Below are 17,999 nucleotides of genomic sequence, written 5' to 3'. Positions count from 1 at the left end.
CTTACTGGATTCAAGTGTTGTGATTGATCCCCTGTTTCCTCTCTCATCTGGCCTCTTGTCCTTCTCCTTATGATGCCTCTCCGTTTTTAGAAGTTGCAGATGCAGAGGGTGAACAAACTCTTGGTTTGGTCCTAAATTCCTTTCTGTAGTCCCTCCTCTGTTTCTTCATTTCTTTCCCTCTTTCATCCTCTATCTTTTTATTCTGCATCACTTTGCTTAAAGGATTGCAGTAATTCTATTGGTGATTCAGAGGTAAAGAATCTGCCAGCAATGTAGGAAACTTGCAGGAAACATGGGTTTAACCCCTGGTTGGGAAGATCCCCTGGAGGAGAAAATGGCAACCCACTCCAGTATTGTTGCCTGGAGATCCCATTGTCAGAGGAGGCTGGCAGGCTGAAGTCCATGGGGTTGCAAAGAGGTGGACACGACTGAAACAGCTTAGCATGGCACAGCACACTTCTACTTGGCTCTGACACTCTAAAATTTTTCCCAGCTTTTTCATCTTTCATAATAAATTCTGAATCTCAATTTTGTGTTTTAAAGCTACTTACTTTATTCTCTCTTTAAAATTAATTCAAATCAAATTTCCCCTTCCATGAAACTTCCCCTGTTTTGTAAATATTCATTATTTCATCTATAAATTTTACCAGCCTTTACTATTTGTGCACTGAACAGAAGGTTATGTGCTTTTTATTGAAGTGTTTAAGAGCCAAATGTTGGGGTCAAATTTCTTGGGTTAGAATCCCAATTCCATCACTTACTAGCTTTGCAACTTTGGGCAATTGTCTTAGCTTTATGGAATTCAATTTTCTTTTCTGTAAAATAGAGATAATAAATACTTCCAGCCTCATCAAATTATTATTTTGTTATGAGGATTAAATGGGCTAAGACATGAAAATTATATGGGACAGTGCTGGGTACATCCTAAGTACTATATGAGTGTTAGTTTTTCTCTATTTATTGCATCTAAAAACTATGTTTTAAAAAAAACTGTAAGTTTTAATTATATTATCCTAAAATTAGGATAAAATATCTACTTCATTAAGACTGACATGAGCAGATCAGTGAGAAATAGTATAAGGTAATGGCTAAGAGCATATTTGCTACAGCCAGACTGCCTGAGTCCAAATGCCAGTTCTGTCACTTGTCACTTATTGGCTCTGTCACTTCTGACAAGTTCCTTAAAAACTCAAAAGTTCTTATACCCTCAGTTTTCTCTGTGAAATGTGCATAATATACCACATTTGTAATATGATTATGCTGAGAATAAAAGAGTTAACATATACAAATTGGCTAGAAAAGTGACTGACACATATCTACTCAAAAAGGATTAGCTATAAAAAGCAGAGACATCACTTTATCAACAAAGGTCCGTCTGGTCAAAGCTATGGTTTTTCCAGTAGTTATGTATGGATGTGAGAGTTGGACTATAAAGAAAGCTAAACACAGAAGAATTGATGCTTTTGAGCTGTGGTGTTGGAGAAGACTCTTGAGAGTCCCTTGGACTGCTAGGAGATCCAATCAGTCCATCCTAAAGGAAATAAGTCCTGAATATTCACTGGAAGGACTGATGCTGAAGCTTAAACTCCAATACTTGGGTGAGCTGATGTGAAGAACCAACTCATTGGAAAAGACCCTGATGCTAGGAAAGATTGAAGGCAGGAGGAGAAAGGGACGACAGAGAATGAGATGGTTGGATGGCATCACTGACATGAGTTTGAATAGGCTCCAGGAATTGTTGATGAACAGGGAAGCCTGTAGTCCTGCAGTCCATGAGGTCGCAAAGAGCTGGACAGACTGAGAGACTGAACTGAACTGATTTGAACTATGAAGCCACCCAGCCTAATAAATTATCACATATTTCAATATGTTAGTTTTAAGACAAGTATTGTTTCTCTTCTAGGTAGTAAACTTCTAGTGAATGAGAGTACTTATTCCCCTGATTTAGATCCAGACTGCACCCTATATTTTATGGATAAATGTGTATGAACTATGTTGAACATCAGTTTACCCATTGGCTAAATAATAATCCCGTGTCACTCTATCATTTGTTAACTATGCTTGACTGTTAATATCATAGGAGACAAAGTAAATTATCTTTCTATTCTCTTGATAGAAAATTATATGCTATTGAAGTTAAGCTTAAATAAACTTGAAATGTATTTTACTAAAATGCAACAAAATGCCAAGAAGGAGGCAGTTGTTGGCCTTGGTTCAACATCTCAAGGATTTCAGGGCTAGTATTTTGATGTTTTGAGGTTTTCTTAATTGTTGAAATATCTCTGCTATGATATCACTCTTAAAGACCACACCCCAATCAGGAAGAAAAAGTAATGAAGGAGAAAGTGGAGGATCCTTATCAAAATGCAAACACTTTCCTGAAATCCCCAACACTTCCAAATACTTTCCTTGGCTAGATTGCCACATGGCCTCTTCTATATGCAAAGTGGCCTAGAAAGATTAGATACTAGCTTCAAAATATAAGGAGAGAAATTTAACAGGGCTAGAATAAATGTTGATTGAATCTATTTACCATATAAGTAGATAACTCATAAGGTCTTTACACTCAAGTGATTTAATGTATGCAAACTTGTTTTTTAAATTTTATAAAAATATATGTGCAAAAATAGAAACAGTTATTTGATTTCCCTGAACATATAATTCCCAGCATGTTGTGCATGATTTTCCTAAGAAGAAAATAGAAAATTTAAATCATTTCGATAACAGTTAACAACTTCTATTTACAAAGGTAAATGGTTTTATTTCCCTCAAAACAGTGTTAGCCTAAACTCAGCCTTTAAAAAATTCTTTTCATCATGTCACATTCATTATTTTAACCATAAATGTTTGTTATCTTTAAAATAGAACAAATACTGATAAATTTAAACTCATTCACCCATTTAGGCAATACAATAAAACCCTGCTATAATGCAGTAAGCAAGATCCAGAAAACACAGCCTTATAAATGCAGGATAGTGTTACTGCTAATTTAATAATCTGACCAAAAGTGATTACGGTTTAACAAACCTACCAAGAGTTTTGATCCCAGCTGTGGTTTGGCATTAGCTAGTATCAGATGTGCACACTAGCTTAAATACCAATGGATTAACCCCTATTCTTGTGACTGTGAGGGACTACCTGGCTCAGTAGCTATGATTTTAGCTATGATCTAGCTCCATAGCTAAGTATTTTGTTATTGTTTGATACCTGTAATCTGGGATGGTCCAAGGAGAACAGATTGGAGGACAAACATTTTGTGGGTTAGGGTTGCCTGTCAACTCTCTATGTGTAGACTTACATCTCATCCTCTCTTCCAATTCCACCAATTCCTGTCCTTCCAAAGACAAAAACTTAACCTCACCTTGTTTGGGAATATGGAGTGGATGAATTTACCTTATCCTGGTGTTTTACTGTGAATACTTATTTAGTACCTATTGTGTTGCAGGAACTGCATTTGGTACCAGGGGACTAATGTTTAATGCAAATAAATATGCAATTACTAATTTGGATAAGCACTGTGAGAAAAAATAAATACCATGGTAGAAAAAAAAAAGATACCAACAGATTGATTGAGAAAAAAACTGATAAGAAAGTTATATTTAAGATAAAAACTGAAATCCAAGAAGGTATATCAATCAGATTCAATGCAACAAACAGATAGTAGAGTCGGAATGATTAATTAAAAGCATTTACAAATATAGAAATGATATAATTTAAGAGGAACTGGTATAGTATAGGAAAGCCTTTAGGGACAGTACAGCACTTTAGATCTAGTAATACTATGTGTTGGGCAGAAGGGGGAACAGAGGATTTGGCACCTTGAAGAAACAAGGAAAATGAACAATTATTCTGGAATCTGGGTGAAAATGAATACACAAAATTTTTGTCCATATTGTGTGCTGTGTGCTGTGCTTAGTTGCTCAGTTGTGTCTGACTGTACAACCCCATGGACTGCAGTTCGTAAGGCTCCTCTGTCCATGGATGCTCCAGGCAAGAATACTGGAGTAGATCGCCATGCCCTCCTCCAAGGGATCTTCCCAACCTAGGGACTGAACCCAGGTCTCTCATATTACAGGTGGATTCTTTACAGTCTGGGCCACCAAGGAAGTTCTTTACAGATTGTAGAAGGATGCAAACTGAGAAGGTCATTTACTGTGTTTTCACATTATCAGATGTTTCTATAAAATTTAAAAAACTAATATATTTCAACTATAATCAGTCACTTTCCTCTCTGACTCGAACCCATGTCTCTTACATCTTCTGCACTGGTAGGCAGGTTCTTTACCACTAGCAGAACCTGATGTTTTACAAATCCCAATTATGAATATTTTCTATTGGCTACCCTGGTAGATCAACTATTCATGTGACATTGACTACATAATGTCATTTCCATCAAGTATAAGGAGAAAGTAGATGATCTAAGAATATGCAACCGAAAAATGTACTAGAGATGTTTCAAGGATCTGATTAATCAATATTCTTTTTTCTCCTAGATTTTGTAAATTTTGGATTATTAGTTACATTTCAGTTAATTTATATATGTGATCTCTGTAAAATTTACTTTCCTATCAAATATTATGTTCATAATATTATCTTCTTTTCCTAAAACTAGCTCCACAAAACTTAAATCTAACCTTGAACTGAAGTTATTTTCTGAGTAATTATTTTCTCCAGTGAAAAGGAGTCAAGGGGCATCAACAGGCTGCCAGTGACTTACCTCATTTGTCCTTAACTTAACTTTCTCAAACTGGTGGCATGACTGAAACCATTTCTGGAAAAACACAACTTACTTTATTGTCAGAAAATGCCAACAATCTGCCATGATCAATTATACTCTTTAATTCTTAGAAGTAAGATGCCTATATGTGAGAGAGAAGCTATCACTACTAATGGCTATCTAGAAAATGGAGCTCAATGACATCTTGTAAGTAAATTAGTAATGCAGTTTATTCTAAATATTTCTTAAGTATTCTCTCAGTAGATTCTAAATATTCTCCGTGTACATAAAGGTAACATTTTCAATGAATATTTCTTCTAATAAATTATATCTCACTCATAAAGATATATTGCATGTATTCAACATTGAGAATTCTTATTAATGATCCATAATTATTATTAATACTATAATAACTATACTTAACTATAATTTATTAAATTTTATTCATTATGGTTAAGATATACCAGATTATTTTAATTTCTTATCTATGTTAATCCAAATACATCTGGTTAGTTCTAAGTCATACTTCTCAAAAGTATATTTGAAAAACAGTTTTGAGATGATACTGTCTGCCCTACAGATTCTAGAGACATTGCAAAGATCATGTGTCTACATCTGAAACTCAAACTATAAGTCATTGATTTGTCATTTAAAATAAGTAGATTTTCTTGTGAATGTATAGGTTCCCACAGAGCAGACAATGTAGTATTCCTCAAACATGAAATTGACCATCTCATGCATACTTACATAGTTCATTATCTTTTAAATGTCTCTAGGATAAAATTTGAAACTTGTAACACAATCCCAGGCCCTGATTCATTTTTCAGTACCTCTGTCATTTCACAATAGTCTCCAGTAATATCTAGGTTAACTCTCAGTCCTGTGATGAGGTCCTGCTCTTTCTCACCCCCAGGCTTTCACATGTTTCGTAGAACACTCTACTTTCTCCTTGTCAGCTGACACACTGCTCTACATCCCTTTCAGTTTCAGTCAAAGTAATTAGGCATGAATACCTTAAAAGAAATGGAGTAGCCATAATAGTCAATAAAGAGTATGAAATGTAGTACTTACTTTTTGAGATGCAATCTCAAAAAAGACAGAATGTTCTCTGTTTGTTTCCAAGGCAAACCATTCAATATCACAGTTATTCAAGTCTATGTGCCAACCAGTGATGCCGAAGAAGCTGAAACTGAATGGCTCTATGCATTTCAAGACTTTCTAGAACTAACACCCCCAAAAGATGTTCTTTTCTTTTGGAATGCAAAAGTAGGAAGTCAAGAAATACCTGGAGTATTAGGCAAATTTGGCCATAGAGAACAAAATGAAGCAGGGCAAAGGCTAACAGAGTTTTCCCAAGAGAACACACTGCTCATGGCAAACACCCTCTTCCAACAACACAAGAGAAGACTATACATGTGGACAACATCAGATGGTCAATACCAAAATCAGATTGATTATATTCTTTGCAGCCAAAAATGGAGAAGCACTATACAGTCAGCAAAAAAACAAGACTGGAGGCTGACTGTGGCTCAGATCATGAACTACCTATTGCCAAATTCAGACTTAAATTGAAGAAAGTAGAGAAAACCACTAGACTATTCAGGTATGACCTAAATCAAATCCCTTCTGATTATACAGTGGAAGTGAGAAATAGATTTAAGGGCCTATATCTGATAGAGTGCCTGAGGAATTATGGATGGAGGTTCATGACACTGGACAGGAGGCAGTGTTCAAGAACAACCCCAAGAAAAAGAAATGCAAAAAGCCAAAATGTTTGTCTGAGGAGGCCTTACAAATAGCTATGAAACGAAGAGCAGTGAAAGGCAAAGGAGAAAAGGAAAGATATACCCATTTGAATGCAGAGTTCCAAAGAATAGCAAGGAGAGATAAGAAAGCCTTCCTCAGTGATCAATACAAAGAAATAGAGAAAAACAACAGAATGGGAAAGACTAGATATCTCTTCAAGAAAATTAGAGATACCAAGGGAACTTTCCATGCAAATATGGGCACAGTAAGGGGAAAAAAAATGGTATGGACCTAAAGAAGCAGAAGATTAGGTAGCAAGATACACAGAAGAAGTATACAAAAAAAGATCTTCACCACCCAGATAATCACTACGGTGTGATCACTTACCTAGAGCCAGACATCCTGGAATGTGAAGTCAAGTGGGCCTTAGAAAGCATCACTAAACAAAGCTAGTGGAGGTGATGGAATTCCAGTTGAGCTATTTCAAATCCTAAAAGATGATGCTGTGAAAGTGCTGCACTCAATATGCCAGCACATTTATAAAACTCATCAGTGGCCAAATGACTGGAAAAGGTCAGTTTTCAGTCCAATCCCAAAGAAAGGCAATGCCAAAGAATCTTCAAACTACCACACAATTGCACTCATCTCACACACTAGTAAAGTAATGCTCAAAATTCTCCCAAACAGGCTTCAACAATATGTGATTGAGCACCTCCAGATACTCAAGCTGGATTTAGAAAAGGCAGAGGAATCTGAGATCATATTGCCAACATCTGGTGGAACATTAAAAAAGCAAGAGAGTTCCAAAAAAATATCTAGTTCTAATTTATTGACTATGCCAAAGTCGTTGACTGTGTCGGTTCAGTTCAGTTCAGTCACTCAGTGGTGTCCGACTCTTTGTGACCCCATGAATCTCAGCACGCCAGGGCTCCCGGTCCATCATCAACTCCTGGCTCCACTCAGACTCATGTCCATTGAGTCAGTGATGCCATCCAGCCATCTCACCGTCTGTCGTCCCCTTCTCCTCCTGCTCACAATCCCTCCCTGCATCAGAGTCTTTTCCAATGAGTCAACGCTTCGCATGAGGTGGCCAAAGTTCTGGAGTTTCAGCTTCAACATCATTCCTTCCAAAGAAATCCCAGGGCTGAGCTCCTTCAGAATGAATTGGTTGGATTTCCTTGCTGTTCAAGGGACTCTCAAGAGTCTTCTCCAACATCACAGTTCAAAAAAATCAACTCTTCGGCACTCAGCTTTCTTCACAGTCCAACTCTCACATCCATACATGACCACTGGGAAAAGCATAGTCTTGACTAGATGGACCATAGTTTGCAAAGTAATGTCTCTGCTTTTAAATATGCTATCTAGGTTAGTCATAACTTTTCTCCCAAGGAGTAAGTGTCTTTTAATTTCATGGCTGCAATGACCATATGCAGTGATTTTGGAGCCCCCCAAAATAAAGTCTGACACTATTTCCACTGTTTCCCCATCTATTTCCCATGAAGTGATGGGACCAGATGCCATTATCTTTGTTTTTGAATGTTGAGCTTTAAGCCAACTTTTTCACTCTCCTCTTTCACTTTCATCAAGAGGCTTTTTAGTTCCTCTTCACTTTCTGCCATAAGAGTGGTGTCATCTGCATATCTGAGGTTATTGATATTTCTCCCAGCAATCTTGATTCTAGCTTGTGTTGATTCCAGTCCAGCGTTTCTCATGATGTACTTTGCATAGAAGTTAAATAAGCAGGGTGACAATATACAGCCTTGACGTACTCCTTTTTCTATTTGAAACCAGTCTGTTGTTCCATGTCCAGTTCTAACTGTTGCTTCCTGACCTGCATGCAGGTTTCTCAAGAGGCAGGTCAGGTGGTCTGGTATTCCCATCTCTTTCAGAATTTCCCACAGTTTATTGTGATCCACACAGTCAAAAGCTTTGGCATAGTCAATCAAGCAAAAATAGATGTTTTTCCGGAACTCTCTTGCTTTTTCCATGATCCAATGGATGTTGGCAATTTGATCTCTGGTTCCTCTGCCTTTTCTAAAACCAGCTTGAACATCAGAAAGTTCATGGTTCACGTATTGCTGAAGCCCAGCGTGGAGAATTTTGAGCATTACTTTACTAGCATGTGAGATGAATGCAATTGTGCAGTAGTTTGAGCATTCTTTGGCATTGCCTTTCTTTGGGATTGGAATGAAAACTGACTTTTTCCAGTCCTGTGGCCATGATGAGTTTTCCAAATGTGCTGGCATATTGAGTGCAGCACTTTCACAGCATCATCTTTTAGGATTTGAAACAGCTCAACTGGAATTCCATCACCTCCACTAGCTTTGTTCGTAGTGATGCTTTCTAAGGCCCACTTGACTTCACATTCCAGGATGTCTGGCTCTAGGTGAGTGATCACACTATTGTGATGATCTGGGTCGTGAAGATCTTTTTTGTACAGTTCTTCTGTGTATTCTTGCCACCTCTTCTTAATATCTTCTGCTTCTGTTAGGTCTATACCATTTCTGTCCTTTATTGAGCCCATCTTTGCATGAAATGTTCCCTTGGTATCTCTAATTTTCTTGAGGAGATCTCTAGTCTTTCCCATTCTGTTCTTTTCCTCTATTTGTTTGCACTGATCGCTGAGGAAGGCTTTCTTATCTCTTCTTGCTATTCTTTGGAACTCTGCATTCAGATGCTTATATCTTTCCTTTTCTCCTTTGCTTTTCACCTCTCTTCTTTTCACCGCTATTTGTAAGGCCTCCCCAGACAGCCATTTTGCTTTTTTGCATTTCTTTTCCATGGGGATGGTCTTGATCCCTGTCTCCTGTACAATGTCATGAACCACAATCCGTAGTTCATCAGGCACTCTATCTATCAGATCTAGGCCCTTAAATCTATTTCTCATTTCCACTGTATAATCATAAGGGATTTGATTAAGGTCATACCTGAATGGTCTAGCGGTTTTCCCTGCTTTCTTCAATTTAAGTCTGAATTTGGTAATAAGGGGTTCATGATCTGAGCCACAGTCAGCTCCTGGTCTTGTTTTTGTTGACTGTATAGAACTTCTCCATCTTTGGCTGCAAAGAATATAATCAATCTGATTTTGGTGTTTACCGTCTGGTGATGTCCATGTGTAGAGTCTTCTCTTGTGTTGTTGGAAGAGAAGTTGCTATGACCAGTGCATTTTCTTGGCAAAACTCTATTAGTCTTTGCCCTGCTTCATTCCGCATTCCAAAGCCAAATTTGCCTGTTACTCCAGGTGTTTCTTGACTTCCTACTTTTTCATTCCAGTCCCCTATAATGAAAAGGACATCTTTTCTTGGGTGTTAGTTCTAAAAGGTCTTGTAGGTCTTCATAGAACCATTCAATATCAGCTTCTTCAGCATTACTTGTTGGGGCATAGACTTGGATTACCGTGATATTGAATGGTTTGCCTTCAAAATGAACAGAGATCATTCTGTCGTTTTTGAGATTGCATCCAAGTACTGCATTCCGGACACTTTTGTTGACCATGATGGCTACTCCATTTCTTCTGAGGGATTCCTGCCCACAGTAGTAGATATAATGGTCATCTGAGTTAAATTCACCCATTCCAGTACATTTTAATTTGCCAATTCCAAGAATGTTGACGTTCACTCTTGCCATCTCTTGTTTGACTACTTCCAATTTGCCTTGATTCATGGACCTGAAGTTCCAAGTTCCTATGCAATATTGCTCTTTACAGCATTGGACCTTGATTCTATCACCAGTCACATCCACAACTGGGTATTGTTTTTGCTTTGGCTCCATCCCTTCATTCTTTCTGGAGTTATTTCTCCAGTGATCTCCAGTAGCGTGTTGGGCACCTACTGACCTGGGGAGTTCCTCTTTCAGTATCCTATCATTTTTCCTTTTCATACTGTTCTTGGGGTTCTCAAGGCCAGAATACTGAAGTGGTTTGCCATTCCCTTCTCCAGTGGACCACATTCTGTCAGACCTCTCCCCCATGACCCGCCCATCTTGGGTTGCCCCACGGGCATGGCTTAGTTTCATTGAGTTAGACAAGGCTGTGGTCCTAGTGTGATTAGATTGACTAGTTTTCTGTGAGTATGGTTTCAGTGTGTCTGCCCTCTGATGCCCTCTTGCAACACCTACCATCTTACTTGGGTTTCTCTTACCTTGGGCATGGGGTATCTCTTCACGGCTGCTCCAGCAAAGCGCAGCTGCTCCTCCTTACTCCTTACCTTGGATGAAGGGTATCTCCTCACCACCGCCCTTCCTGACCTTCAACGTGGAATAGCTCCTCTAGGCCCTCCTGCACCCGTGCAGCCACCGCTCCTTGGACGTGGGGAGTGATGTGTAGATTAACTGTGTAGATCACCAAAAACTGTGGAAAATTTTTCAAGAGTTGGGAATACCAGACCAGCTGACCTGCCTTCTGAGAACTCTGTATGCAGGTCGAGAAACAACAGTTAGAACTGAACATGGGACAACAGACTGGTTCCTAATTGGGAAAGGATTACGTAAAAGCTGTATATTGTTACCCTGCTTATTTAACTTATATGCAGAGTACATCATGAGAAATGCTGGACTGGATGAAGCACAAGCTGGAATCAAGATTTCCAGGAGAAATATCAATAACCTCAGATGTGCAGATGACATCACACTGATGGCAGAAAGTGAAGAAGAACTAAAGAGCCTCTTGATGAAGGTAAAAGAGGAGAGTGAACAAGCTGGCTTCAAACTCAACATTCAGAAAAATAAGATCATGGCATCTGGTCCCATCACTTGATGGCAAATAGATGGGGAAACAATGGAAACAGTGACAGACTTTCTTTCCTTGGGCTCCAAAATCATTGCAGATGGTGACTGTAGCCATGAAATTTAATGACACTTGCTCCTCTATGACCAAATTAGACAGCATATTAAAAAGCAGAGACATGACTTTGTCAGCAAAGGTCTGTCTAGTCAAAGCTATGGTTTTTCCAGTAATCATGTACAGATATGAGAGTTGGACTATAAAGAAAGCTAAGCACCGAAGAACTGGTGCTTTTGAACTGTAGTGTTGGAGAAGACTCTTGAGAGTCCCTTGGACTGCAAGGAGATACAACCAGTCCATCCTAAAGGAAATCAGTCCTGAATATTCATTGAAAGGATTGATGCTGATGCTGAAACTCCAATACTTTGAACACCTGATGGGAAGAACTGACTCATTGGAAAAGACCCTGATGCTGGGAAAGATTAGAGGGGTGAGGAGAATGGGATGACAGAGGGTCAGATGGTTGGATGGCATCACCAACTGAATGGACATGAGTTTAGTAAACTCTGGGAGTTGGTGATGGACAGGGAGGCCTGGCATACTGCAGTCCATGGGGTCACATAGTGGGACACGACTGAATGACTGGACTGAACTGAAACTTACTTTTAAGATATCGTATATTGATCAATATAGTAAATATGGGCTTCCCTTGCGGCTCAGCTGGTAGTGAATCTGCCTGCAATGTGGGGGTCCTGGGTTTGAACCCTGGGTTTGAAAGATCCCCTGGAGAAGGGAAAGGCTACCCACTCCAGTATTCTGGCTTAGAGAATTCCGTAGACTCTATAGTCCATGGGTTCGCAAAGAGTTAGACAGGGCTGAGGGAGTTTTACTTTCAATTTCACTTTTATAGTAGATGCTAGCTTTACTTGGTGATTTCCGCAAGAAAGTTTATGAAAATTCTTACTTAATTTTCTTATTTTCTGCAAAGTACATCTATTAGTGAAACAATCAAATCCATCACATTTATATAATTGGTACATAGCAAGCACATTGATTGATTTAATGTATTTTGTTTGTTTGTTTTGCCAAATCTGGAGTTTAGTTTCCCATTTCAGGTGTTATGCTAATTGAATAAATCTGAGTTTGTATCTGATTGTGGTGCATATTTCCTGAAAGTTGTGATAAACAGGAAAAGTGTATACCTTTATGTACCAGTTGTGTGGGTTGATATAGAGGCACCTACACAACCAAATACTGAACACCTAGCAGCATATTCAGAAAACTGAGAGCAGTCATTCCAGGGTGGCTAAGTTTCATGAGACACAGGAGGCTAGAGATCAGATTGAAAAAAAAAAATAGGAACACATTAAAAGGGAGTTTTAAATCTGTGAACTTTAGTTGCTTTAAGTTTTATATTTTAACTATATTTTCTATTTTAAAATTTTAATAGCATTATCCAAATTGTTCTTATAAGCAGATCACTTGGATAACTACGTGAGTCTGAAAGAAGAAAGATAGCTGGAAAGAGTTATTTTGAAAAACTGCTAGAGAAACAGAGAAAGAGAGTAGCAAGAGAGTGGGAGAGAGCAGAGTGAGCCTAGAAGCAGAATAGAGGGCTAAGGAGCAGAAGAATAGAGCAAACAGCTGGGAAGAGAAGGAACTGTGTTAACAGAGGGCAAGAAAGAGGGAAAAAGAGGTGAGGAGAGAGATTGGGCAAATGGGATCAATGGCAAAATTTTTCCCAGAACAAAAAGAGAGAAGACATTGTTAACAAATGTAACAGGAATGCAGAAGAAAGGTATAGCTTTCTTTCCATTTTTGTTGTTATTGTACTTTTACTTAAAAAAATGTATTGAGATATAATTAATCTACAATGTTGTGTTAGTTTCAGGTGTAAAGTGATACAGTTATGTTTATAAATATATTACGTGTGTGTGCTGTGCTAAGTCGGTTCAGTCATGTCCAACTCTGCAATCCCATGGACTGTATGTAGCCTGCTAAGCTCCTCCATCCATGGGATTCTCAAGGCAAGAATACTAGAGTGGGCTGCCATGCCCTCCTGCAGGGGATCTTCTCAATCAAGGATTGAACTCTTGTCTCTTGTGTCTCCTACATTGGCAGACAGGTTCTTTACCACTAGTGCCATCTGGAAAGTCATATAAATATATATATTTATATTTATATATATATATATAAAACAGTTTAACAGTTCAGTTCAGTCACTCAGTTGTGTTCGACTCTTTGTGACCCCATGAATCACAGCACACCAGGCCTCCCTGTCCATCACCAACTCCCAGAGTTTACTCAAACTCATGTCCATTGAGTCAGTGATGCCATCCAGCCATCTTACCCTCTGTCATCCCCTTTTCCTTCTGCCCCCAATCCCTCCCAGTATCAGGGTCTTTTCCAATGAGTCAACTCTTCGCCTCAGGTGGCCAAAGTATGGAGTTTCAGCCACAGCATCAGTCCTTCCAATGAACACCCAGGACTGATCTCCTTTAGAATGGACTGGTTGGATTTCCTTGCAGTCCAAGGGACTCTCAAGAGTCTTCTCCAACACCACAGTATAAAAGCATCAATACTTCGGCACTCAGCTTTCTTCACAGTCCAGCTCTCACATCCATACATGACCACTGGAAAAACCATAGCCTTGACTAGACTGACCTTTGTTGGCAAAGTAATGTCTCTGCTTTTCAATATGCTATCTAGGTTATATATATATATATAGAGAGAGAGAGAGAGAGAGGAGTTTTTTCTATATATATATAGAGAGAGAGAGAGGAGTTTTTTCCATTGTAGGTTGGTATAAGATATTGAATGTAATTATCTGTATTATATAGTCTTTGTTAGTTATCTATTTTATAAATAGGAGTGTGTATATTTTAATCCCAGACTCCTGATTTACCCTTTTCCCCATGATATCACTTATATATGGCATCTAAAAAAAATGGTAGAAATGAATTTACTTACAAGACAAAAATACACTCACATATGGAAAACCAACATGTAGTTGCCTTTCCTTCCATTTGATACCTTGTTTTTATTAATGGAATGATTAAATTTCCTCATATTGCCCATGAAATGTATGCCATAGTATTTCACCTAGAATTTTTTACTGACAAGTTGTTATTCAAAAGTTTTCAAAGTTAATTTCATTATCAAGAGACTTTTCAAAGGCAGATAATTTATCATCCAGTAAAATGAACATGTGCCAACTTTTAGCTTTGTTTTGTTTTAAGATACTATAAGGATAACAAATTAATAACTGAATTCATCCCCTTTTAAAAAACTTGAAGTGTTTCTAAATGACTATTGCATCAATTTTGAAAAAACTAACAGGTTTTGCTTATGCTTGAGAAAATCCTAAATTTTAATCTTACAATAAATGTCTTACTTTAAAACTAATGGAATTAGAAATTTGACCTGTCAAATTTGACTTGATTTTAATACATGTCAGCCTTTTCTTTGCTCAATAAACATTATTTTAAAATAAGCTGATAACTATATAATCACATCTCTTTCCATTCTCTTGAAATTTTGGCCTTGATTCTTATAAAGGGACCTCCATAAGTCATACAGGCCCCAAATCCTATTTGCTCCAGTAGTTCCTATCCCACTAGTCAATAAGTAGTTTGGCATTTTTCTGAAGAACATTTTTGTTTCATTATTCTCTTGATTAAATGAAATCTGTATGGTACAACTGAATTCTCATTCTTTATGCTATCTATTGAAACTGAGGTCTGGGAAGCCCTAGCATTATGAGGATATTAAATTTTAAGCACATTTTATATCAGAATGAAAATTAATACTTTGTTTCTTACTCTGTTTTCTTATATTGTCTTTAGTGAAAGTAGAATGTACCACAGGGTATGAAACTTTAGGTATCCTAGCATGTTAGAATTCATTTAGTAAATTCTGCTAACATCAGTTTTATTTTGCCATATTTTCAAAATGTCTTCTGACCTCTATCAAGTGGAAACTATAATTATAAATACATGGCAACTTTTCTCTATTAATATTAAAATTGTTTCAGTCATTTTTCATGGAATTATTACAGGCAAATGCAAACAGCTGATTAAAAACCAATGTTTGTGAAACACATTCTCAATATATTGCTACTTAATTTTTTTAAATGTGTTTTTTTGCTGAGTTTAAAGTTTGAGTGGTAGAAACAAACTTTCAAAATTCAGTATCACCTACTGGAGAAAGTTTATTTATTTGCTAAGTAACAGTAGAAAAAAACAAACTGTAGTTGATATTTACTGAGCTGCCAGACCGCATTTAAGTATTAAATGGTATAATCAAGCAGAAAAATCAGATATTTAAGACCTAGCTTTTTTTTTTCCTTTCTGGATGGCAGAACTCATGAGACATATGTTACATTTATGTATTTCAACAAATATATAGAAAATTCTATGATGTACAAAGAACCATATCCACAAAAAGTTAAATAAAAATATAGTACAATCCATAAGTGCCAAAAATGGTGGTAGGGAACCTAAAGGTATAATAAATATTTGGCACTGGAATAAGACCAGTAGGAGCTAAGATCAAAATGATGTATTGTTTGAAAAGCTTGATGTGACTTGTAAATCTATTAAAACAAAACACAGAAGATAAAGCTTGCTTTTTTTTAAATTACAAAAGCTATAGAGAGAAATGAGTATCACTTAAAGGAAGGGGCAAATCATGTTTAATTCATATACAAATAAATATAGAAAGAGATAAACTGACTAAAATTGTGACATAGTATTGGACAAAAGATATTACTCATTATTTTAAGTTTTCTGACTTATTTTTAAATAGTTATGTAAAAGAGCTCATATTCAATTTCTTGCATATTCATTCAGAAATGTTCAATCCATTTATATCCTCATGTTTACATAAAAAGGGTGATACTGTCCTATTTGTTTTTCCCCTCCAGCATAACAAGCTATTAACACCTTTAAGCCTACATTTCTGATTAATGGTTGTGTTTTATTCTACTATTTCTTATTTGTTGATATTTAGGGACCTTTATATTTTGGCTTTTCTTATTATAAAATCATGCCCAAACTGACCATCCTTGTACTTACATCTTGGCATACTTATCTGATTATTTTTTTTAAATAAGATTAATTCCCAGTAAGAACATTGCTGGATCAGTGAGAGTGTAAGTTTAAAATGCAATAAATACTCAGTTACCCATCCAGGAAGGACAAGGTCAAGCAAAAAAAAAGAAGGTCTGATGCTCCCCAAATCTGACCCAAGAACACTCCTAATCTCTCCCTAGGAATTTAGAGAGCAGTCTAGAATGCAGATGAATGCTGATCATGAAAATATTGAATTGAGATTTTTTTCAATCAAGGTGAATAGTCTAAACTGAGAAATCAATTAAAAGGATAGACTTTCAAACTGAAAATAATTATGAACTGGCAGTATGAGTTTAGGAGGATTTTTTTTTTAAATTGCTTGAGATGAGGTTAAATTCAGTGGAGAATGTTCAATATTTGTATATCCAAGTCTTGTGGAATTTCATAACCAAATAATTATATGTATAAACATATATGTATATTATCACTGAATTTAAATTTGAAAATTCAATTTGTTTTTATTACATTCTATAATCAATATTTTGCAAGAATTCAAAATTATAAAGTTTGATAGGAAAGTGTTTCAAAATTGAAATTTAAAATGTAAAATAGTTTATCTTACTGCCTCTATGACAGATTTCCTCTTTTTGTGCTTTAAGATTACTGAGGATTGTGACTGCAGTCATGAAATTAGAAGATGATTGCCAAGCTATGAAAAACCTAGAGAGTATGTTAAAAAGCAAAGACATCACTTTGCTGACAAAGGTCTGTATAGTCAAGGCTATGGTCTTCCCAGTAATTATGTACAGTTCTGAGAGCTGGACCATAAAGAAGGCAGAGAGACAAAGAATTGATTCCTTTGAACTGTGCTGGAGAAGACTCTTGAGAGTCCCTTGGACAGCAAGGAGATCCAACCAATCAATCTTAAAGGAAACCAACCCTTAATACTCATTGGAAGGACTGATGGTGAACATGAAGCTCCAACACATTGGTGACCTGATTTGAAGAGTGAACTCATTGGAAAAGACCCTGATGCTGGGAAAGATTGAAGGCAGAAGGAGAAGAGGGTGACAGAGGATGAGATGGTTGGATGGCATCACCGATTCAACGGACAGGAACTTGGGCAAACTCTGGGAGATGGTGAGGGACAGGGAAGTCTGGCATACTGCATTCTACGGGGTCACGAAATTGGACACGACTTGGTGACTAAACAATGCCTATGTTACTTAGTAGATTACATTTTAAATTAAAAAACTAATGGTATTTAGGAAATTAATTTCTAATTATAAGTAGAAATGTTATATACAGAATTGAAAATAATTGTACTGTTTACATTGTAAAAAATAAAATATGTTATGAATTTGGGATAATTTATAATTTGCAAATATGTGATACACCTCTATGTATCTTCAAAATTAGAAGAGATTATGCCCCTCTTTTAATTTTGAAGATACATAGAGGTGTATCACATATTTGCAAATTATAAATTATCCCAAATTCATAACATATTTTATTTTTTGCCAAAATCAGATGTTGGGTGGGCTTCCCTGGTGGTGCAGAGGTTAAAGCGTCTGCCTGCAATGTGGAACTGGGTTCGATCCCTGGGTCGGGAAGATCCCCTGGAGAAGGAAATGGCAACCCACTCCAGTATTTTTCCTGGAGAATCCCATGGACGGAGGAGCTTGGTTGACTACAGTCCACGGGTTGCAAAGAGTCGGACACGACTGAGCAACTTCACTTTCAC

At 37.1% G+C, this 17,999-nt stretch overlaps 1 protein-coding gene across 1 annotated transcript in view; it reads left to right on the top strand.

Moving 5' to 3' along the window:
- LOC138439037 (uncharacterized) overlaps positions 1-17,999 on the top strand; it is a 262,340-nt gene that overhangs the window by 143,375 nt on the left and 100,966 nt on the right. The window lies entirely within an intron of this gene.

This window comes from Ovis canadensis, chromosome 4, assembly GCF_042477335.2.
Source record: "Ovis canadensis isolate MfBH-ARS-UI-01 breed Bighorn chromosome 4, ARS-UI_OviCan_v2, whole genome shotgun sequence".
NCBI classification, from domain to species: domain Eukaryota; kingdom Metazoa; phylum Chordata; class Mammalia; order Artiodactyla; family Bovidae; genus Ovis; species Ovis canadensis.
This window is presented reverse-complemented; position numbering and strand designations above follow the sequence as displayed.